This window comes from Syngnathus typhle, linkage group LG3, assembly GCF_033458585.1.
Source record: "Syngnathus typhle isolate RoL2023-S1 ecotype Sweden linkage group LG3, RoL_Styp_1.0, whole genome shotgun sequence".
NCBI classification, from domain to species: Eukaryota; Metazoa; Chordata; class Actinopteri; order Syngnathiformes; family Syngnathidae; genus Syngnathus; species Syngnathus typhle.
In genome coordinates, this window is record NC_083740.1 from 21934175 (window position 1) to 21955851 (window position 21677).

The following is a 21677-nucleotide window of genomic DNA, read 5'->3' on the forward strand; positions in this document are numbered from 1 at the left end:
GGCTCCTTTTGTCCCAAGCAAAGTGACAGATGGTGGGGAGGGGGGATAAAAATTGTAAAATCAATTCACTCAAATCATTCTCGTTATGAAAGATTTGATCACAAAACGTGTGTGGCTTTTTCTTATGAACACGTTTGACATTGCTATCGTGTCAGCTTTTAATTATATTGCGCTGTCATGTTAAAGCAAATTAATAAATGCAACAATATTAATTTGCTTTGAAAATACCTGAGTAATAAAATAAAATGGATGGATGGATGAATGATGATCACTAGGGGTGTAAATCGCGGGTTTTGTCACGATATGATATAATATCGATACAAAGAACTACGATACGATATTTGATCAAATTGACTGACGCAAACGTGAGTTCTTCATGTTTTTATAGAAAACAACACAGTGCTGACGCCGTACGACATGGGTTTTTCGCTTTCCAAATAAGGGGTCGTCACTAATTATTTGTGTTTAAATAAATGTCTGAGCTATAATGGTGTAATTAATGATTAAAACTTGAAAGTATCTGCTTATTGTATTCGTTTATATGTTTAATAAAGACAAAGCCATCACAAAACTGTTTTGATCTAAATTAGCCTTGAATAAAGACTAAGCAGTCACATGAATTAACAGAAAAAATGGACAGCCGGACTCGGACTGACTCATGGCCAAGAGGCCGGAATCGGACTCGGTGCAAAAATCCAACCGAGTCCACAGCCCTGGTTAGTGCTGCAGCTGCGCGTCAAGTGACAGTGGCAATTTGGGATCACAGCAAGACAAGCGAGTGACCGTGATGGAGAAGTTTTTGGAAGGGATATTGCAAATGCCGAACAGGACGCTAGACAAAATTAAGACACAATAATATAACATGAGTGGAGGACAAAAGAAAAAAGAAAAGACGATGAGATGGAGGCAATGCAGTGAAAGCAATCTTTCATTTGGATTCACTTTCAGCGGGGATGCAACAGCACCGAATCCGCTGGGCTTGGTGTGTGGTGAGAAGATGTCCAATAGCGCAGTTGTGCCAAAAAAGCTTAAATGCCATCGGGAGTGGCTGATGGTGTAGGGGTACACTTGTTTGCCATGTGTGTCGACACTGTGAGTTTGACGCTGTGAATGTGTGTGAGTGACAAAAAAAAAAAGCTTAAACGCCATCTCCAAACGAAACACCCTTCCGTTCATAACAAGCCGACGGACTATTTTGTACGCTTACGTACAAACAATGAGAAACAGGCAATTTTTTTGCGAAAAACAACCAAGGTTAATGAGACAGCCCTCAAAGCTAGCTACCTTGTCACTGATCTCGTTGCTAAATCAAAAAAAGTCCCACACTGTGCCAGAAACATTAATACTGCTAGCTTGTAAAGCCATTGTAAATGAGATGCTCAGCCCTGACGCAGCCAAAGAGATAGCTAAAGTGCCTCTCTCAGATAACACAATTGCCCGTAGTATTGATAACATCGGACAGCGGACAGCGGATATCAAAACTGTTGTTTTAGAAAAGATGAGCATCAGTATGAAATTTGCCTTGCAACTTGATGAGTCGATGAATATTGGTGGACATTGTCAGCTCTTGGCTAACGTGCGTTTTGTGGGTGGAGAAGCCATTAAAGTAGGGGTGTCCAAACTACAGTTTTTATTGGCCCGCAGCAAATTCTTTGAGGTCCCATTAGCATGGAAGAGAAGCGAAAATATTGGCCGCCGGGCCCCTTCACGTTACTAAATCTGGCCCTCCTTGCAAAACGTTTGGACACCCCTGCATTAGAAGAAACTTCCTATTTTGCAAGGCACTGCCAGAAAAATCAACAGGTGAGGAAGTATTTCGGGTCACGTCGGAATATCTTGACAAAAGCATGGGAAAACTGCACAGGCGTCTGCACTGATGGAGCGGCAGCCATGGTCGGGCGCATCGAAGGCTTTGTAAGTAGGGTCAAAGACAAAAACCCGGATGTTACTTTTACGCACTGTTTTTTGCACCGTGAGGCCCTCATGGCAAAGACTGTACCAGCAGATCTAGCTCCTGTGTTGGATGATGTTGTGCGCATAGTGAACTTTGTGAAGATGCGACCTTTGAAATGTCTTTTGTGTCTGTGTGTGAGGAAATGGGAGCGGAACATAAAGTCTTATTGCTCCACACGGAGGTCCGGTGGCTGCCGCGCGGCAAAGTGCTGGCCCGAGTGTATGAGGTGCTTAAGGTTTTTCTGACAAACGAGAGGTCCGATTACTAAATGCTGCTTACAAGTGATGAGTGGTGTGCAAAGCTGGCATACCTGGCATAGCTGGCATACATTTAACACACGGATGCAAGGCAGAAATGAAGACCTGCTTACAAGCACTGATAAAAATGAATGGATTCCGTTTAAAGTTTCAGCTCTGGCAACAACCAGGCAGCGTGGCAGCTTTAAGATGTTCCCACTCACCGTGAAGCTGCATGATGGCAACACTGCTGCAATGTGCGAGGTGATTGGCACACATTTGAAAACTTTTGAGTTGAAGTTGTCATTTTATTTCCATTCAGCCGTCACAGAATGCCTTGACTGGGTTAGAGATCCATACAGCTTAGCATCTGTTGCTGGAAAGAACATTACTTTAAAGGAGCAAGAGGAACTCGTTAAACTGAAACAAGATCGTAGTTTCAAGCTAAAATTTGCATATGCGCCTTTGGACAGTTTTTGGTTATCTGTTACCAAGGAGTTCCCCATTCTGGCCAACAAAGCTAATTTGATATTGCTCCCGTTTTCAACCACATATCTGTGTGAGCTGAGCTTCTCAAGCTTGACTGCGATAAAAACTAAAAACAGAGAGCGACTGAGAGCTGTTGAGCAAGAGCTTCGTGTGTGTCTTTTTACCATTCCTGACAGGATATCCATTTTGTGTTCATCAAAACAGGCCCACGTGTCACACTGAGTTTATAAATACATTAAAAAACATATTAACTGCTATATGTATTACTGTGTTTGAGTGTCATTTTGTGTCATTTTGGTTGGTGGTGTGCCCCAAGATTTTGTAAATGTAAAAAATGTGCCGCGGGTCAAAAAAGGTTGAAAATCCCTGGTGTAGATTGTGTAGTATTTTTTTGTTTGACACTGACCCTTTAAACTCAATAACAGACAATACATGTGCATAACAAAAATTCAAGATAAGTCACATGACGTTCATATTTGTTGTAAGATGCAAAATAAAAGCTAATGTACACAACCATAATATTCAAAAGATCTAAGGGGTTTTTCCATGTATAATGCGCAAAATTTAACTAATTTATTGTCCTAAAATCTGGGGTGCGCATTATACATGGGCCGCCATTACAGATGCACTTTCTTCTCTGCTGTTCACTTCAAACACGCTCCATACGAACACAATGCTCTCGTATCAGACGCTTGCTCGATCACCTGCTCGTTTGCTGTCACAATGTACCCTACACAAATCCGAAACATTTCTTCGCTATCGAGTTTGCTAGCGCATGCGCAGTGATACTGACCGGCAGAATAACATCCGGTTGTTCCCAAAGATGATATTTTTTCTGAAATAATTTTACGTTTACGGACTTAAGTAGGACTCAAAATTTGGGTGCGTATTATACATGGGTACAGGCTTTTTTCCAGCATCAACATGGCATTTTTAGGGTGCATATTATACATGGGGGCGCATTATACATGGAAAAAAACGGTATATTGACATTCAAAATTGAAAGACACAAACTGAGACAAGATTAACTACTATAAAATGCAGTGAGCAAAACATATCGGAGTCCATGGAATGCACTGCAAACTGCAGAACTAGTCAGCTTCTGATGTCCCCCAGGCATTAGTTAATGATGGCGGTTCATGCACAGTCACACAAGAACTGGAAAGCTGAATTGAAAAAAAGAAACAAGAACTGGCGAAAAATATCTATCCACACAGATAAAACTGACTCAAATCAACTGCATTTGGAGGGCACTTCAAAGACACAGTTGCTGCATACAAAGTGCTTTGCATGGAGCACAATTAAGTCACACAACAAACGCAGGTAAAAGAGTGAATTATTAATGAAGACCAAAGCCAAGTCTCTTGCTTAGTCCAAAGCCAAAGAATACAGTAATCCCTCATCACTTTGTGCTTCACCTTTTGCAAATGAGCTACTTTGCGGGTTATAAGTGACGTGCGAACAGCGTTTAAATATACGCTGATAGCGCAGGACGTGCCTGTGAGCAATATGCATCACTGCGGTCAGCCAGCTTACCTTGAACGAAGCAAGACAACCATGAGCACAGACTGTTTATTTAGGAAATGCGAAAAGAGGAAAAGGCAGAGCAGGCACACAAGGCAACTGACGAGCCGGTCAGCGAGCTCGCCTCATGCGTTGCGGTTCCATCTTGTTGTGAATTGTCTTTGTTGCTCTGCTGGTTTCCAGAAAACACTTGGTGGAAGATGGCTGGCTCAGAGAAGGAAAACTTCGGTGACACACGGCTGATTGGGAAAATATTTTTTCAACCGATGTCAGAGTGGCCTAAAAGCAAAGATGTTAGCTGCTCTCTCTCGTCTGCCAGGCATCGCATCTCTTATACCTGGCGAGATTCATGATCTCATCGCTTTGAATAACAGCTGCGGTTCGAGTCTCAGTATACTTGTTGTTTTCGTTGTCCCTAAAAGGCCATCTCCTCGGTTCTTTTCTGGTCACGGACAACTGGCCCTTCTATATTCTAGGTACCTATACATTACTGAAACTAAACCTCCCTGTCCAGCACAAATAACCTATGTGTAATCCCACTGCTGCCGGCCCGGCCTTCTAAGGCAACATATAGAGGCGCATGCAGGGTAAAATTTACAACAATCTTGTAACACAGCGGATCAGGAAAATGGGAATCAGGTGGCTGGCGAGTGTCTAAGCCACATATGTCAGAGTCAAGGCCCGCGGGCCACATCCGGCCCGCGGGAAGGTTTTTTACGGCCCCTGGGATGATCTTGATTTATTATTAGAACCGGCCCGCAGACCGCAGCAAGCCGGCAGCCCGCAGATCTTTTACACGCACCAATACTACATTTCCCACAATGCAACGGTGACGCACCGAGCAGTAGGCTGCTTCATTTCAATATTTATTGGCACAGCAGTCGTCAGCATCACAGTAAAATTAACTTTCAGATACCCATCAAAAATGGCAAAACGGAAGATGGACACTGAGAACCGGGGGTTTCAAACAAGGTGGGAGTCGGAGTATATGTTCACGGAGGTAGCTGGAAAACCTGTGTGTCTTCTGTGTGGAGAAAGTGTGGCGGTACTGAAAGAGTATAATCTGAGACGACATTATGAAACGAAACACGCGGACAAAAACAAGAATATGGACATGGAACAAAGGCTACAAAAGGCAGAGGAATTAAAACGAGGCCTCAAATCTCGACAGGCTCTGTTCAAAAAAGCCAAATCACAAGGCCAGGCTGCTGTCAAGGCCAGTTCTATTTTGGCAGAAGAGATCGCTAAATCAGCCCGGCCATTTACGGAGGGGGATTTCATCAAAAACTGCATGATTAAAGTTTGTGACGAAGTTTGCCCAGAAAAAAGGCAACTCTTTTTAAATGTGAGTCTGAGCAGAAACACCATTGCCGAGAGAGTAGACCAGTTGTCCATCAATCTAAAAGAGCAGCTTGTGAAAAAGGGAAAAGATTTCATTGCATATTCCTTGGCCGTGGATGAGAGCACCGACATTTCTGACATTGCCCAGTTGTCAATTTTCATCCGCGGAGTGGACTCCAGCCTAAGCGTGACAGAGGAGTTTTTGGCTTTACGTCCTATGCATGGCACAACTACGGGGCATGATTTGTATGAAGAGGTGTCAAGATGTGTAAATGAGATGGAGCTGCCTTGGGAAAAACTCGTGGGTTTGACAACCGACGGAACACCTGCGATGTGTGGACACAGGAGCGGACTGGTGGCGAAGATACGGGAAAAGATGCAAGAGGAAAACGCGACAGGTGAGCTGACAGCTTATCATTGTATCATATACCAGAAAGCGTTGTGCGGTAAAGCCTTGAAAATGGAGCATGTAATGAGCATCATCACGCGCACAGTTAACTTTATCAGAGCCAAAGGTTTGAATCACCGCCAGTTCAAGGCATTTCTGTCGGAGTTAGAAACGGAGCATGGTGATTTGCCTTATCACACAGAGGTGCGATGGCTAAGCCAGGGAAAGGTGCTTCAAAGATGTTTCGAGCTTCGTGAGGAGATTTGTCTGTTCTTGGACAGCAAAGGGAAAGACACAACACAACTCCGAGACGAAATGTTTCTGTGTGAAATGGCTTTTCTGTGTGACATTACGAGTCATCTGAATGCAATGAACTTGCAGCTGCAGGGTCGGGATCGTGTCATCTCTGATATGTACAGTACAGTGAAGGCATTTAAAACCAAACTGACTCTGTGGGAGACGCAGATGCGGAAAGAAAATTTGAGCCACTTTCCCAGCTGCCAGACCATGAAAGAGAAGCTCTCTACCAGTGCGTTCCCGAGCGCACAGTTGGCTGATAAAATAGGTATGCTTGCCGCTGACTTTCGACGCCGATTTGCTGACTTGGAAGCACAAAAAAGCAGGTTGGAACTGCTCGGTAACCCATTTGCTGTTGACGTGGAAAGCTCACCACCAAACCTCCAAATGGAGTTGATTGACCTCCAATGCAATGATGCACTGAGGGCAAAATATGCGGCAGTGGGTGCTGCGGAGTTCGCCCGTTTCCTCCCCGACACAATGCCCCAGCTGCGCATCCAGGCTGCTCAAACGTTGTCTATGTTTGGCAGCACATACCTGTGTGAACAACTGTTTTCTTTGATGGACCTGAACAAAACATCACACAGAAGTCGACTTACTGCTGAACACCTCCACTCAATTCTGAGGATTTCCTCAGCTCAGAGCCTTACCCCGAACATTGATGAACTTGTGGAAAAGATGGGACACCACCAAGTATCACCCTCAACCTCAAACAAGTGAACATTACTGTGCAATCACATATTTATTTTGTTATTTTATTTTATTTAGAGTTTTTACTCAGTTCAAGTTTAAAAGTTAAAGTTTAATATTTGTTTTCACTGCATGTTACTTCTCCTTAAACAAAGTGTTGTTTTTGATTAATAGATTTTTGCACTTTATTTTATTGTATTTCAATCCAATTATATTTTAAAAATATTTCAGTTGAGTGGATGATAGAAAATTGCTATTATTGTTTTTTTCTTTGAAGTAAATTTAGCCCACTTTTGCTAAAATAGAAAATATAGGCTACTGATGGTGCCTTGAATACCGGTTTCTTTCATTTAATGTTCATGTTATGGGGATTTTATATAAAGGAAATTTGTCTTTTGTGTCTGTTGAAAATTAAAGATTACTGACAGAGCCATAAGAAAATATTGCTTTATTTATCTGATCATATTGGAATATATTTGTTAGGTTTTCAGTAGGTTCAATTAGGTTCACTAGACTATATGCGTCATTTAAACATTTTTCAATGAACATTCGAACAGTCCGGCCCTCGGCTTGTAGCTAAATTTCCTATTTGGCCCTCCGTCCATTTGACTTTGACACCCCTGGTCTAAGCAGACAAAATGACAAAGACTGACTGGCAAGCTAGTGTTGTTTCGTTCGTGAACGATTCATTCAAAAAGAACAAATCTTTTCAGTGAACGTGAGCAAACGGATCACTTCCTGAAGTGATTCATTTCATTTCTCAGTTCATTTGCCCTCATTCAATGCATAATTACGTGGTAATGTGCCTTGAAGTTGGTGCCACTCCTTTCGTGCTCACGTTCTCCGAGCTAACGGCTGATGTGGTGTCCATCCAAGAACTTGGGACTTGGAAGCGCATGAAAATACAAGAGACAGTGGCTGACTGACAGTCTCTTGCCAGTACATGAAGGGATGTTTTTGCCAGAGATGGGGACTCGAGTCACTGTGACTTGGACTCGAGTCGACTCGAGTCGCTGTTTTGATGACTTGTGATTTGACAAAAAATAAAAAAAACTTGAGATTCGACTTGGACTTGGAAGCTAAAGACTTGTGACTTGACTGGACTTGAGACACGATGACTTCAGTGTTATTTAGTTTATGTTTTCAGTTTGAATATAAAATTAATAATACATTTAAAAAAATAATATCGATAACACGGTAGGAGCGCAGGCTGAGAATGGCGTTGTCATGATTGGATCACTACCCTGTCAATCAATCAGTCGCGCCCTCTCTACCTACCAAACGTGTTTATTGGAGAGTCACGCCAATCATATCAGACGCGCGCAAACATGTCAGCGGGAGCGGTACGGCGAGTGGTACACCTTCGCCTATCGCAATTACATTTATGACGGCAAAAGACGGACAACACAGTGCGAGATATGCAACAAAAACATTTCGGACAGCCAGACGACAACTTCAAACTTTGTCCGTCATTTGAAGAGCCATTCTGCCAAGTAAGTGCTTTTCATTTATCTAAATAGGTGTGTATATATACATAGCTTTAATGCAATGAATATGATAATGAAACTGAATTGAGTAAATATGATTTAATATGGAGCAATTTAATAAGTAAAAACTACAGTTAACTTGACTTGGACTTGACTTGACCTATTTAAGGACTTGACTTGGACTTGACCTATTTAAGGACTTGACTTGACTTGCCCAAGAAAATTTTTTCTTGGGACTTACTTGAGACTTGAAGGTTAAGACTTGAGACTTGCACATGTGACTTGGTCCCATCTCTGGTTTTTGCACCCTCCAACTTTGTTACATGAAGGATGTGTGACTGCAGGAGCGGTGAGATTATTTTGCTCTTTGGGAAAATGTATTACAAAAGATTTTAAATAACACGTTAGTACTATGTACAGGTTAGGACCTAAGCTGTGCCTCCCCTGCCATCATGAAAAGGGGAAAAATCAAATTCAATTGTTTTTATTATAAAGTCATTTTTCTTTTAATTTCAGGAGTTTTGTATCATTTTGACCCAAAATTGCTACATTTTTATAGTTATGTTAAAAGCGAAGACGAGTCGCTCGGAGGAGCCAACTTCCTGCCTTACCTCCTCTGAGGATTCCGTAATCACTCGGCTGCCTATGCTGACAAACTAAACTGCTGTCTGTCTCTATGTCGCTGTTTAAGTGTGGCTATATTAACTAATTTCCGTAGTTAAGATGATGTATATATTATCTAGTGTTTTTTGTCATTTGTCTGTAACGTCGTGTTTCATTAGATGAACAAAACGGCTTTGAAAAGAAACCCAACGGAGGCAATGAAAAAAAGTTCTGCAGCCTAATAGCAGGGAGCGCGAGTGATGCTTCATGCGCCCACCTGTAGAATAAGTGATCTCCAGTTCAAATTTACAGTGAACAACTGAGGAGCAGTCGTCCATTTATTTCGTTTTACATTTTTGTTTTTACATTTCATTTTACAATGGAGGATCACATATGCAACAAACGAAAGATTTTCAACTATGGATTTTCGGTCGAAGCATGGAGGTCATCAGTAAAGGAAGACCAACTCCGGAGTTAAAACGTTTGATTACGACAACAGGACTTGGGAGCATGTCTTTTCAAACGGAGTGGTACGCACGATCAAAAACACGTTTTTGATTCCATGTGCTTTATTGAGTGTTTTTATGTGTGAAGACTGCTGATATGGGATTTTAATTAAAATAGTTCAAATTAAATAATGAATAAGCTACTCTAGAGCAGCGTTCCCCAACCTTTTTTGTGACACGGTTAGGTGTCGGACAAATTTGATCGGGGGAGGGGGGGGGGATGTCAGTGCCCAGTTATGAACTTCACCGCAGGTCACTGGACCTAACGTATTTCCTGCTTGGCATTTGCCTGTCACACCTCCTCCAGTGCACTTTGCATCAGATGCAGGGTCATCAGCTGGTACCACTTTTCATTGATGTTTCACCCCCTCGACAGTACATCTCCAGGTGGGGATGCAAGTGGTTTCTTTGAGACGTCTCCCTACCACTCCCCGCATCTGACCCTACTAGGCTGCCTGACCCCATTTCCTATCCTTCCTCCTTAGCCACAACCAGTAGCCTGCTTTCTATGCCTTCTGCTAGTTCCTTCATTGCTCATTGCAGCCTCACCCCTGTTGTTCCAACCATGCGAAGAAGCTGGATTGTTGACCTGCCGATGAAGCCGCTGCACCCGACTTCCACTGGGTGTATGGATGCTGCCCATCCTGCTTCTCTGCACTCCGCTGCCAGCTTGGTGTACTTCAGCCGCTTGAGCTCATGTGCTGATGGTATTTCTTCTTCTTAAGGAACAGTCAACTCTATGGTGAAGACATATTTGGCAGTCGCGGACCACATCACGATGTCTGGCATTGGGGTTGACTGCACAATCTCACTTAGGAAGCTGAGTTGCCTGTCTAGGTCGACGCGTATCTCCCATGCCTTTCCAGGTGTTAGCAAAGATTTTGCCTGACTGCCTTGTGGCATTTGCTGGGACTCCCCTGGTCGTGCGAAGGAGATGCTAGGTGTTTGGCTGCCTGCTGAGGAGTTAGCAGGGGTTCTTCTCATTTCCAACTTCCTGACCACTTCAGTGTGGCGCCATCTGAGCCGTCCCTGTGACAATGCTGTTGGAGGCCTGCTTTCTTGCTTACATGATTCAGTGAACAAATGATTCATTTAAATGAACTGATTCTAAAGGTTCAGTTCATTCAAAGAACTGTGATGGCCAAACGAACGGCGTCTATATACATGCCTTTATCAGTGGGTAACACGGGACAGGTAGTGGCGATTAGCGCCTATTAGCACGCGCAGTTCCGTGTTGGCGACGCACTCCACCGAGGTCCAGCGCAGAGGGAGCGTCAGCCGACCAGTAGGGTGAGAGCGGAGATGTGACACAGCCGTGCACGACAGCAGAAGGAGTCTGGACACTTGACAATATCACGCATTTGTTCTTTTATTTACTGTAAAGCAGGGGTGTCGAAACTTTTTGCAAGGAGGGCCAGATTTGATAAAGTGAAGGGGCCCAGGGGCCAATGTTTTTTTCGGACATTTTTAACTACAACCATTTCATGCAAATACACATGGTTATAAAACAAATTTCATTGTCCCAATTGTCTTTATTTTTTAAATGACAAAATAACCAAATATAAGCCACTCAGGCAGATGTGAACAACTCTAAAAACACAAATTCTGCTTTTCATTCATATCTGAAGAGTCAAATAACATTGAACAGACTGTATGAAATACCTTAAATATACATGAGTTTAAAATTATTTTTGCCTCATAAACATTTTAAACAGGAGTTATAAGTAATGCAAAGTTGTCTGTTATTATTAAAACAAGTGCATTTTGCTCTTGTCATTTATAATATCTTTCAGAATGTAATAGTTTGTGTCACGTCTACAGGTTCATAACATCAACAGTATTAACATGGCCACTTCGTAATAGTTAATATTAAGTAATATTTACTTTTGATTTACTTTTGACTCGGTGTGTCTGACTTCATAAGACCAAGTCGGGTTGTTATGAAGCGTCTAGTGCAGGAGTGGGGAAACTTCTTGACTTGCGGGCCGAATTGGGTTCTAAATTTTGACTGGGGGGCCGAACCAGGAGCAGATGGATGTAGTGTTTGTGTGAAGTAATATAAATGACATGTAGCCTAGCCTCGGGAGAGTCCGCTGTCCTACAGGCGATTGGCGCTTTGAGGGCTGAATTGCTGACCAAGATCGACGAGAAGGCGGAAATGCAGAAGAAGGAGCTGTCCAAACAAATAAGCAGCCTTGGAGACGAACTGAAGGCGGCTATCGACCATGCTAGCAACAGAGTTGGCGTCTTGGAGGAACGTATGGCTAGCTTGGAGGAGGGTGCCAATGGTCAATCAGACAGAATCACCGAGTTGGAACAACAAGTGTCCGATTTACGGAAAGTAATGTCAGACATGACGGTGAAAACAGAGGACTTAGAAGCAAGGTCGAGGAGAGACAATTTGCGAGTGTTCGGTGTCAGAGAGGGTCGTGAATATGGTGTAAGGGTGAGCACTTTTGTTGCGGAACTTCTGCAGCAACTACTGCAAATGGAAACCACACCGGTAATTGACCGGGCCCACCGCACCAATCCACAATCTGGCAAACCGGGACAAGATCAGCCACCGAGAGCCTTCGTAGTGAAGTTCCATTACTCTCAGGAAAAGGAGGCCATTCTGAAGAAAGCTGCTTCCCAGAAGCTCGTCTCTAAAGATGGGGACGTCATACGAATCTTCCCGGACTTCACGCAGCGAGTTGCAAGACAGAGAGCGGAGTTCGGCCCGGCGAGACAGATACTAAGACAGTGCGAGGGAGTGAAATATGGACTTTTGTTCCCTGCGAGATTGAAGGTAACGACCACGGATGGCGTGCAGCTAGTGTTCTCCGACCCAGTGAGGGCAATTGCGTTTGCCAAAGGTCTGATGTCGGCATGACTTGGGGACTCTTGAGACATTAAAAATTACATATTTGGGATGAGACGTTTTCATGGACAGCTATTTGGGTTGGTAAGTGGGTTCTTACTACATCTCTCTCATAACTCGTGATTTATACTGACTGATGCCAGTTCTATTGTGTATGTGTAAACTTAATTACTGTGGTTAATGTTAAGGCTTACTTATTTAGGGGTTATTATTATTGAGTTATGTCGATTATTTATATGTATATATGTGTGTGTGTGTATGTATATATGTATGTATGTATATGTGTGTGTGTATATATGTGTATATGTGTGTATGTATATATGTATGTGCATATATATATGTGTATATGTATATATATGTATATATGTATGTGTGTATGTATGTGTACGTGTGTGTGTGTATATATATATATGTATATATATTTTTTTTTCCATGCAAGCAATTTTGCTTACTTGTTTATATTTCACACACACATGTCTCAATTCATTTCTCGCCTTGAATCATTTTTGTTTAAATCTACCTGCTTGTTTACAGTACCATCGTTGGTATTTCTCGATCTGTTGTTTTGCTGAGTTATTATACTTCAATATGTTTGTTTTCCATGGGCTTAACGAGGGAATATGTATGTAGGTGGGTCTTGTTGGTGTTTCATAGTATAGATATTTGGTTAAATGTGTAATCTTAGGTTCATGTGGGGTCGCAGCCACTTGTGACAAGTGTCTGGAGTAGCCTTAACAATTCAGATGCTTCATAGTGGCGTGGGAGGTGGGCTGGGTGCAGTCTCTCATTTGGGGAGGGACCGGCAACAAAGGTTTTGTGTTGGGTGTGAAACCCTTTTGGGTGTTGGTATTGTTGTTTTTTGTGGTTTTTCTTTTTTTTTTCCTCTCTTTTCTCTGTTTTCTTTCTGTTGTTTTTTTTGCTTTTCCCCTTTCTTTCCTTTTCCTATCCAAGGGCTAGAGATGTGGAGCAACCTTTTTTTACATCCATCCTCCATTATTTTTTCTTCAATTTATGTTGAGTTCTTCCGGTGATGTGAAAGGACGATTAACAAAATTTGTAACCTGGAATGTGAGGGGTCTCAACCACCCAGTGAAGAGGAGTAAGGTGTTTTCTCATCTGAATAAATTAAAAGCGGAGGTAATCTTTCTACAGGAAACACACCTTCGTATTAACGATATCCATAAATTGAAGAGGGGACCGATATCTCAGGTTTATCATTCTGGCTTAAATTCCAAATTACGCGGTACAGCCATTTTAATTGGTAAAAATGTGCAATTTACTCTCTATAGGGCTATAGATGATAAAGAAGGGAGGTTTGTTATTGTGCAGGGCAAGCTTTGTGGTATTCCAGTAGTGCTTATTAGTGTTTATGCCCCCAATTGGGATGACACTAAATTCTTTAAAGATTTGTTTGGGCGCATTCCGGATCTTGGGACACACCATCTTGTACTGGGCGGGGATCTAAATACGGTTCTTGAGCCCTCACTTGACCGATCTAGGGTTTCAAGTGGCCCCCCTTCTAAATCTGCATCTATTATTAAGAACTTTTGCCAATCTCTGGGAGCTGTCGATCCATGGAGATTTAAAAATCCAACCTCCAGAACGTTTTCATTTTTTTCTGCAGTTCACCAGACGTATTCAAGAATTGACCTTTTTTTAATAGATCAAAAATTACTCCCACTAATTAAATCAATTGATTATGATAGTATTGTAATCTCGGACCACGCCCCAGTAACCTTAGAACTTTGCCTTCAAAGTACACTGCCCTTACAGTATGATTGGCGATTTAACACATATTTATTGTCGGATGAGAATTTTGTGGAATTTATTTCATCACAGGTTGATTTCTTTTTGGAGACGAATAATTTACCGGGCACGAATGTTTTTATATTATGGGAGACCTTTAAGGTTTACATTAGGGGCCAGATAATTGAATACAATGCCCGTCTCAATAAAACCCGTAGGGAAAGATTTGATAAGTTGATCAAATTAATAAGAAATGTAGATCTGCAGCATTCTTCTTCACCAACAGCCGATTTACGTAAACAAAGAATAGCGTTACAAACAGAATTTGATCTTCTGACCTCTAAGGAGGCCAGTGAAAAATTCTTGAAGTCCAGGCAAAATTGTTATGAACATGGAGAACGGGCTGGCAGGCTTCTGTCTCACCAACTGCGCCAGCGCTCGGCAACTAATTTTATTGAGGGAATCCAGGCACTAGACGGAGAAATTAAATCTAATCCCAAAGACATCAACGACCAGTTCAAATACTTTTATTCGTCTCTCTATACAGCAGACTATTCTCGTTCTAACAGCTTTCTGGATAATATAGCTTTTCCCACGGTGGCTGAAGAGGACAGGGATTTTTTGGAACTGCCCATATCTGAAGCCGAGATAGGGGAAGCTATCAAATCCATGAAGAATTCGAAGGCACCCGGCCCGGATGGTTACCCAATTGAATTCTATAAGGCTTTTGCTAATAAATTAACTCCTTTATTATGTATAGTCTATAGCGAAGTCCTAAAACAGAAAAAGCTTCCAACTTCCATGACCCAGGCCACCATTTCAGTTCTTCTTAAAAAGGGCAAGGACCCAACCAAATGTGATTCTTATCGTCCAATAAGTTTGCTTACAAGTGATTATAAGATCCTTGCTAAAATTATGTCATCAAGGTTGGAGTCCATAGTGCCAAAGATCATACATCCGGACCAAACGGGGTTTCTGAAGGGCCGTCAACCATTTCACAACATTAGGCGGCTTTTTAACGTAATCTACTCCACGTCCACTGGAAACTCCCCAGAAATAGTTATATCATTAGATGCGCACAAAGCATTCGATTCAATTGAACATAAACATCTCTTTAAAACTTTGACCAAATTTGGATTTGGTCCAACTTTTGTTTCTTGGATAGAGATACTGTATGCTTCACCTCAAGCAAGGGTGAGGACAAATAATTTTATCTCGTCTTACTTTACCCTTCAACGGGGGACAAGACAGGGGTGCCCTCTATCCCCCCTCCTTTTTGATCTGGCCATAGAACCACTTGCTATTGCCCTGAGACATTGTGCGGATGTACGGGGAATCTTGAGAGGAGGCTTAGTTCATAAGGTTTCGTTGTATGCGGATGATTTGTTGCTGTTTGTGTCAGATCCGGATACCTCAATCCCGAAATGTTTAGAAATAATGGAACATTTTGGTATGTCATCGGGGTATCGGATCAATCCTACTAAAAGTATCTTATTTCCTATTAATAATATAGCGAAAAATCATGTCTATGACTCTTACCCCTTCACGACCGCAGTAGGATCTATGACATATTTGGGGGTGAAAGTCACTAGTAGTCATACAGGTTTATTCGGAGCTAATTTCAAAAAGCTTTTGTATCAAATCAAGGAGGATTTGTTGCGCTGGTCTTCGCTTCCTATAAATTTGGCAGGCCGTATTAATTCGGTTAAAATGGTGATTCTGCCGAGGATCTTGTACTTGTTCCAAACAATTCCCATTTTTCTGCCAAAATCATTTTTTAAGGAGCTCGATGGGTACATCAGCCGCTTTATTTGGAATAAATCGATACCTCGTGTTCGGAAATCAGTCCTTGAGAGACGTAAAGAAGACGGTGGACTGGGGCTACCTAATTTTTTGTACTACTACTGGGCTGCTAATATTTTTAAAATGGCTTTTTGGTATAATTTGAATCCGGATGAAGATGGGCCATCTTGGTTATTAATGGAACAGCATGATTGTTCTCCAGTATCTCTGGCATCGCTACTGTGTGCCCCTCTCCCGCTACCAGTGGGTGAGCATTCAACCAATTTAATCATCAGATCGGGCCTTCGCATTTGGACCCAGTTTCGTAAGCACTTTCGATATACACAACCCTTGCTATCTATGCCTCTGATTAAAAACGCTGCTTTTAAACCATCACTGATTGACACTGTTTTTTTGTCCTGGGCCAGACATGGGGTGAAATGCGTGGGAAATTTGTATGTAGGGGGTAGTTTTGCAACTTGGGAACAATTAATTACGAAATTTAATTTATCTGGTACTCAATTTTTTCGATATCTCCAAGTTCGAGATTTTGTTCGAGTTCAGTTTTCATCATTCCCCCTACAACCGGATTCCAGTCCCCTGGATGACTGTTTGACACTAAATTTGCAACAATCGGGTGGTGTGTCCCGACTGTATAGAATGATTTGTAATATTAACTGCCCGCCACTTCACCATTTGAAGACCCAGTGGGAAGGAGATTTGAGTTTGAACATTTCTGATGAAATTTGGCGAAAGGCTATCAGTAAGATATACAGTACATCCATTTGTGTCAGACATAGGCTAATACAGTTTAAAGTATTTAATCGATTACATTATTCACGGACCAAATTGGCTAAAATGATTCCAAGCGTGGACCCTACTTGTACCCGCTGTAAGCAAGCTGAGGCAACCTTAGGGCATATGTTCTGGACATGCCCAAAATTACATATATTTTGGTCTAGAATTTTTGATACATTCTCCTACATCTGTAAGAGAAGAATTGACCCAGATCCAGTCACGGCAGTATTTGGGGTTGTACAGACAAAAGGAGTCTCGAAGGCTCAGTCTCAGATGATGGCGTTTTCCTCATTACTCGCTCGACGTTTGGTTCTTATGTGTTGGAAATCTCCATTGCCCCCTAGGCACTCTCGCTGGGTGAGTGAGACCATGTCCTTCCTCCAGTTGGAAAAAGTTAGAACCACAATTCAGAAGGAGAATTTTAGAATTGTATGGCAACCTTTCCTGGATTATTATGAGGATGAGTTTGATGCAAACTTATTGGAGTAATAGCCCACTCTCACCCCCCCCCCCCCTTGCCCTTCCCTTTTTTTTTTTTTTTTTTTTTTTTTTTTTTTTTCCAAATTTAATTTTGTTTATTATTATTATTTTTTTATTATTATTATTATTTTTTTTTTTTTTTTTTTATTATTAATTAGGTAACAATGAGGTGTTTTGTATGGGTGAAATGTTTGTTTAGTAGGCTGTATGCAATGCAATGTCTGTTCCCATGCGAATTGTTCCAGAGCATATGCTGTTGTCATTTCTGTGAGAAAACTAATAAAAACATTTTGAAATAAAAATAAATGACATGTAAAGGTCATTGCATAAAAGGTTTTTACTTTTAGTAGATACCAAAGCATGGATATTAAAAAAAGCTTTTTGAAAACAAATGCATTTATTAACATCATTAAAAAAATATTTCACCAAAAAACTACTATCAGTGATTCTTATTAAATACGACACTGTTATGATGAATAACATTTTCCATCACTTCAGCGCCTGGAGGTCAGATTTATGAAATATGTTTACGTAATGAGGCGAAATCACATCCAACGGGAAACATTCTGACAAAGACATCATCTTGAAGAATTAGTGAAAGAATACGTCTTAATAAAGTAATAAAGAAATCAATAGTATTGTGGGTTTCCCTTTTTTGCTAGTGCACCATAGTCTAAAGTAAAATTTGTTGTGGTAATTCTTAAGATAGAGCCGAGGTGTCGGTCCGTTAACATAGATCTGGGACGGGCTTTGTTGACGTTCATGTGGCAGAACGTCTTCTCACACACGTAGGTCGAGCCAAATTGTCCACTCTTTTTTACCATTCGGCACTCAGTGTCCACCTTTCTTTTCTTCGGGCCACTCATTTCAATGGAAGGATTCCAGGGGAAGGTTTGTGGGTGGCATTAGCGTAAAACTGTAACTGAAAACTCAGCGCGCGAATTACGAGAATATTGACGTCACAGCCTACACTCGAAATTCGGCACTGATAGATGAAATTACTACGTACTACTGAGTACGCACACGCACTTGTGAGTGTGCACCGAGCTTTCTGACACGGCTCCCGGGAGTAAATGCGCGGGCGGGCGCTTCCCCATCTACTGGGGAAACATAGTAATTGCAGGGAAAATGACCCAAAAATAATAATAATACAATTTATTCAGGTTTGGCGGGCCGGATTAAACGGCCCCGTAGGCCGGATGTGGCCCGCGGGCCGTAGTTTGCCCATGTCTCGTCTAGTGTGTTGGTGGAGTGCCTAGTGCATGTCACTTCTCACTGTCAACCCTCACCGCTGGCTAGCAGTTTGCGAACGGGAGAGCCGAGTGCGTAAGTCTCTCCCTGCCAGTACATAGCCTCTCTAACAGCAAGCTCTATCTAGTGCCTCCACGCGGCGACACATGGTAACTGGGTACAACCCGGCTAAACTACAAGGGAAGTTTGGCCCCTAGACGTGTGGCACGCAGGCCCACCGGTGTGTGGACACGCCCTAGTGCCCGCGAACCAGCCCCCAACTATGGGTTAAATAGTACCACTGCCCAGTGGGCTCCTCGGGACAGGAATGGGCTAAGGGAGTCAACCCCTACAGAAAATCAATTTCCCCTTGGGTTGGTGTCAGGAAGGGCAGCCGGCTGTTAAAAGTTAATCTCCAAAACTTTTCTCAGGATAGGACTCTCAACCACGAGATGGCCATGGACCGTCCCCGGACGAAGAAAGCCATATTGAGAATCCAGTCCAACCCAGCGGCGCCTGGAAACGATGATGATGATGATAATGATGATTTACTTTTGACTCACAGCCTCGTGTGAAGAATCGCTGCTGTGATGCCAGTTCGGCTTGGAGCTGCTTCACTTTATCAGCGCGGTCACTCCCAAGATTCAAGAGTTTTTATTCGCCATGTTTGCGCGTGCCAAACAAGGAATTTGACATCGGTATATCACAGCCTCTGTTCAACATTTAGGGGACTAACAACGCTCAGGACATGTGAAAAATGACAAATATTCTCAAACATCCCCTGATCTTAAACTCCCATGAGGGCAAGGAAAAACTCAAAACTCCAGCTAGGGGAAATGAGAAACCTTGAGAAGAGACCACAGATGGGAGGGTCCCTCTTCCAGGATGACCAGGCTGCAATGGATGCAGAGAGGACACATAGTACAAACAGTGTAGACAATTCAAAAAAGGTGTGGAGAGAAGGATGTTATTGCACAGCAATGATTCTGAGACACTAAGAGTGGTGTGAGATCATCAGAGCAACAGCCTGGGGAAGAAGCTGTCTCTGTGTCTGCTGGTTTTGGCGTACAGAGCTCTATAATACCGTCCGGAGGGGAGTAGTTCAAACAGACTGCAACCTGGGTGAGAAGGGCTTGTAGAGATGTTACTAGCACGTTTCCTGGTCCTGGACAGGTAAAAGTATTGGATAGATAGGAGGTTGATTCCAATTATCTTTTCTGCAGTCCTGATTGTCCGTTGCAGTCTGTGCTTGTCTTGTTTGGTGCTGGAGGTGCAGAGGACAGACTGGATGATGGCAGTGTAGGGTCTTCAGCAGCTCCCGCGGCAGGTTGAACCTCTTGAGCTGTCTCAGGATGTACAGCCTCTGCTGGGCCTTCTTTCCGACAGAGTCTATGTGGCCAGTCCATTTCAGGTCCCGAGAGATTGTGGCTCCCAAAAACTTGAAGGTGTCTGTGGAGAGAATAGTATTACTGCGGATAGTGAGGGGTGAAAGTGGTGAACGGTCTCGCCTGAAGTCCACTGTCATCTCCACGGTCTTGAGTGGGTTCAGCTCCAGGTGGTTTTGGTTGCACCAGTGGACCAGCCGCTCCACCTCCTGTCTGTACACAGTCTCATCACCGTCCTGGATCAGTCCGACGAGAGTGGTGTCGTCTGCACACTTCAGGAGCTTCACAGGAAAGTCACCTGAGGAGAAATCGTTGGTGTAGAGAGAGAAGAGCAGTGGAGAAAGGACGCACCCCTGAGGGCGCCAGTATGGTGGTCCGGGTGTCAGATGTGAATCTCCCCAGCCTCACACGCTGTCTCCTGTTGGTCAGGAAGCTGGTGATCCACTGACAAGTGGAGTCAGGGACCGCGAGCTGGATGAGCTTCTGTTGGAGGATGTCAGGAGCGATTGTGTTGAACGCATGTCGTATGTGTTAGCATGTTTAGTCTGATAGTGTGTCTTTAGTTTGAAATCCCTAAACAAGGCAACCGTCTCTTTAGAAATTATACAAACACAATTGCCTTGATTTTCAGTGAAGAAGTATTGTAATTCCCATTTCTCTTGAAAGTGACGGCCTTCAACGTCAAATTTCCTAGTTTTCTTTGCAGTCGCCATGGCAGAAATGAGCAGAGGGGATAGTACTGCCACCTTTTGGAAATACCGTTTTTTCCATGTATAATGCGCAAAATTTAACTAATTTATTGTCCTAAAATCTGGGGTGCGCATTATACATGGGTACAATTTAAAAAAAAATATATATTTTTTTTGTTTTGTAAGAAAATCATGGTACAACAATTTTTGAAGAAAATCTTGTCACAGATGTAGTGTGGAAAGGAGCAGGGCGACCAAGTGCAGCTTGGACCAGGGTTCATTGGAGGAACTCAAAACACAGACTTGGTAAACGAACATAACTCTCTAACAAAACCAACAACAGGACTGACCGACAAAGACGTGGAACAAAAAGACAGGGTGACATTACCAAAGACAGGAACAGAAACCTGTGTTATTGTCAAATATGTCACGACTCGCCCCAATCATGTCCATATTGTGATAGTGTCTGTCCGTGTGCCTGTGTGCTCGCCCCTCCCCTCCTGTGTTCCAATGATCAGTGTGATCAGTCTCACCTGCCTCTCATTTCCTGTCTGGTATTTCAGTCCGGTTCACGTGTCACTCCCCTGTCGGTTCATTGCTAATGTCACCCGGTCCCTTTGTCTCACATCTCGGTCAGTTTCTGTTGTTGGTTTGGTTGCAAGTTATGTCGGGTAACCGAGTCTGTCTGTAAATTCCAATAAACCCTGGTCCAAGCTGCACTTGGTCACCCTGCTCCATTTCCTCATCCGAAGCATGACAGAATGAACCGACCAACACAGCGACCAGCGCTTGGACCCCCCTCCACCACCAGCTTCCATTGTCCAAGCCAAGCCAAAAAGCCAAAGCCAAGTGAAGCCAAAGCCAAGTGAAGCCAAAGCCAAGTGAAGCCAAAGCCAAGTGAAGCCAAAGCCAAGTGAAGCCAAAGCCAAGTGAAGCCAAAGCCAAGTGAAGCCAAAGCCAAGTGAAGCCAAAGCCAAGTGAAGCCAAAGCCAAGTGAAGCCAAAGCCAAGTGAAGCCAAAGCCAAGTGAAGCCAAAGCCAAGCCAAGCGAAACCAAAGCCAAGCCAAGCGAAACCAAGGCCACGGCAAGCAACCAAGGCCACGGCAAGCAACCAAGCCACGGCAAGCAACCAAGCCACGGCAAGCAACCAAGCCACGGCAAGCAACCAAGCCACGGCAAGCAACCAAGCCAC

General features: G+C 43.0%; 1 protein-coding gene across 18 annotated transcripts in view; it reads left to right on the top strand.

The window, feature by feature from the left end:
* Positions 1-8241: 8241 nt before the first annotated feature.
* LOC133151771 (uncharacterized) overlaps positions 8242-21677 on the top strand; it is a 44233-nt gene continuing 30797 nt past the window's right edge. For 4 of the 18 annotated variants that reach the window (XM_061275067.1, XM_061275070.1, XM_061275060.1 and 1 more), the window contains exon 1: positions 8242-8412. The gene's annotated coding sequence lies outside the window, so the exon portion shown is untranslated. Of the gene's footprint in view, positions 8413-11401; positions 12460-21677 lie in introns of those variants that run through there. The other 14 variants (XM_061275069.1, XM_061275065.1, XM_061275071.1 and 11 more) reach the window with 8 other exon arrangements.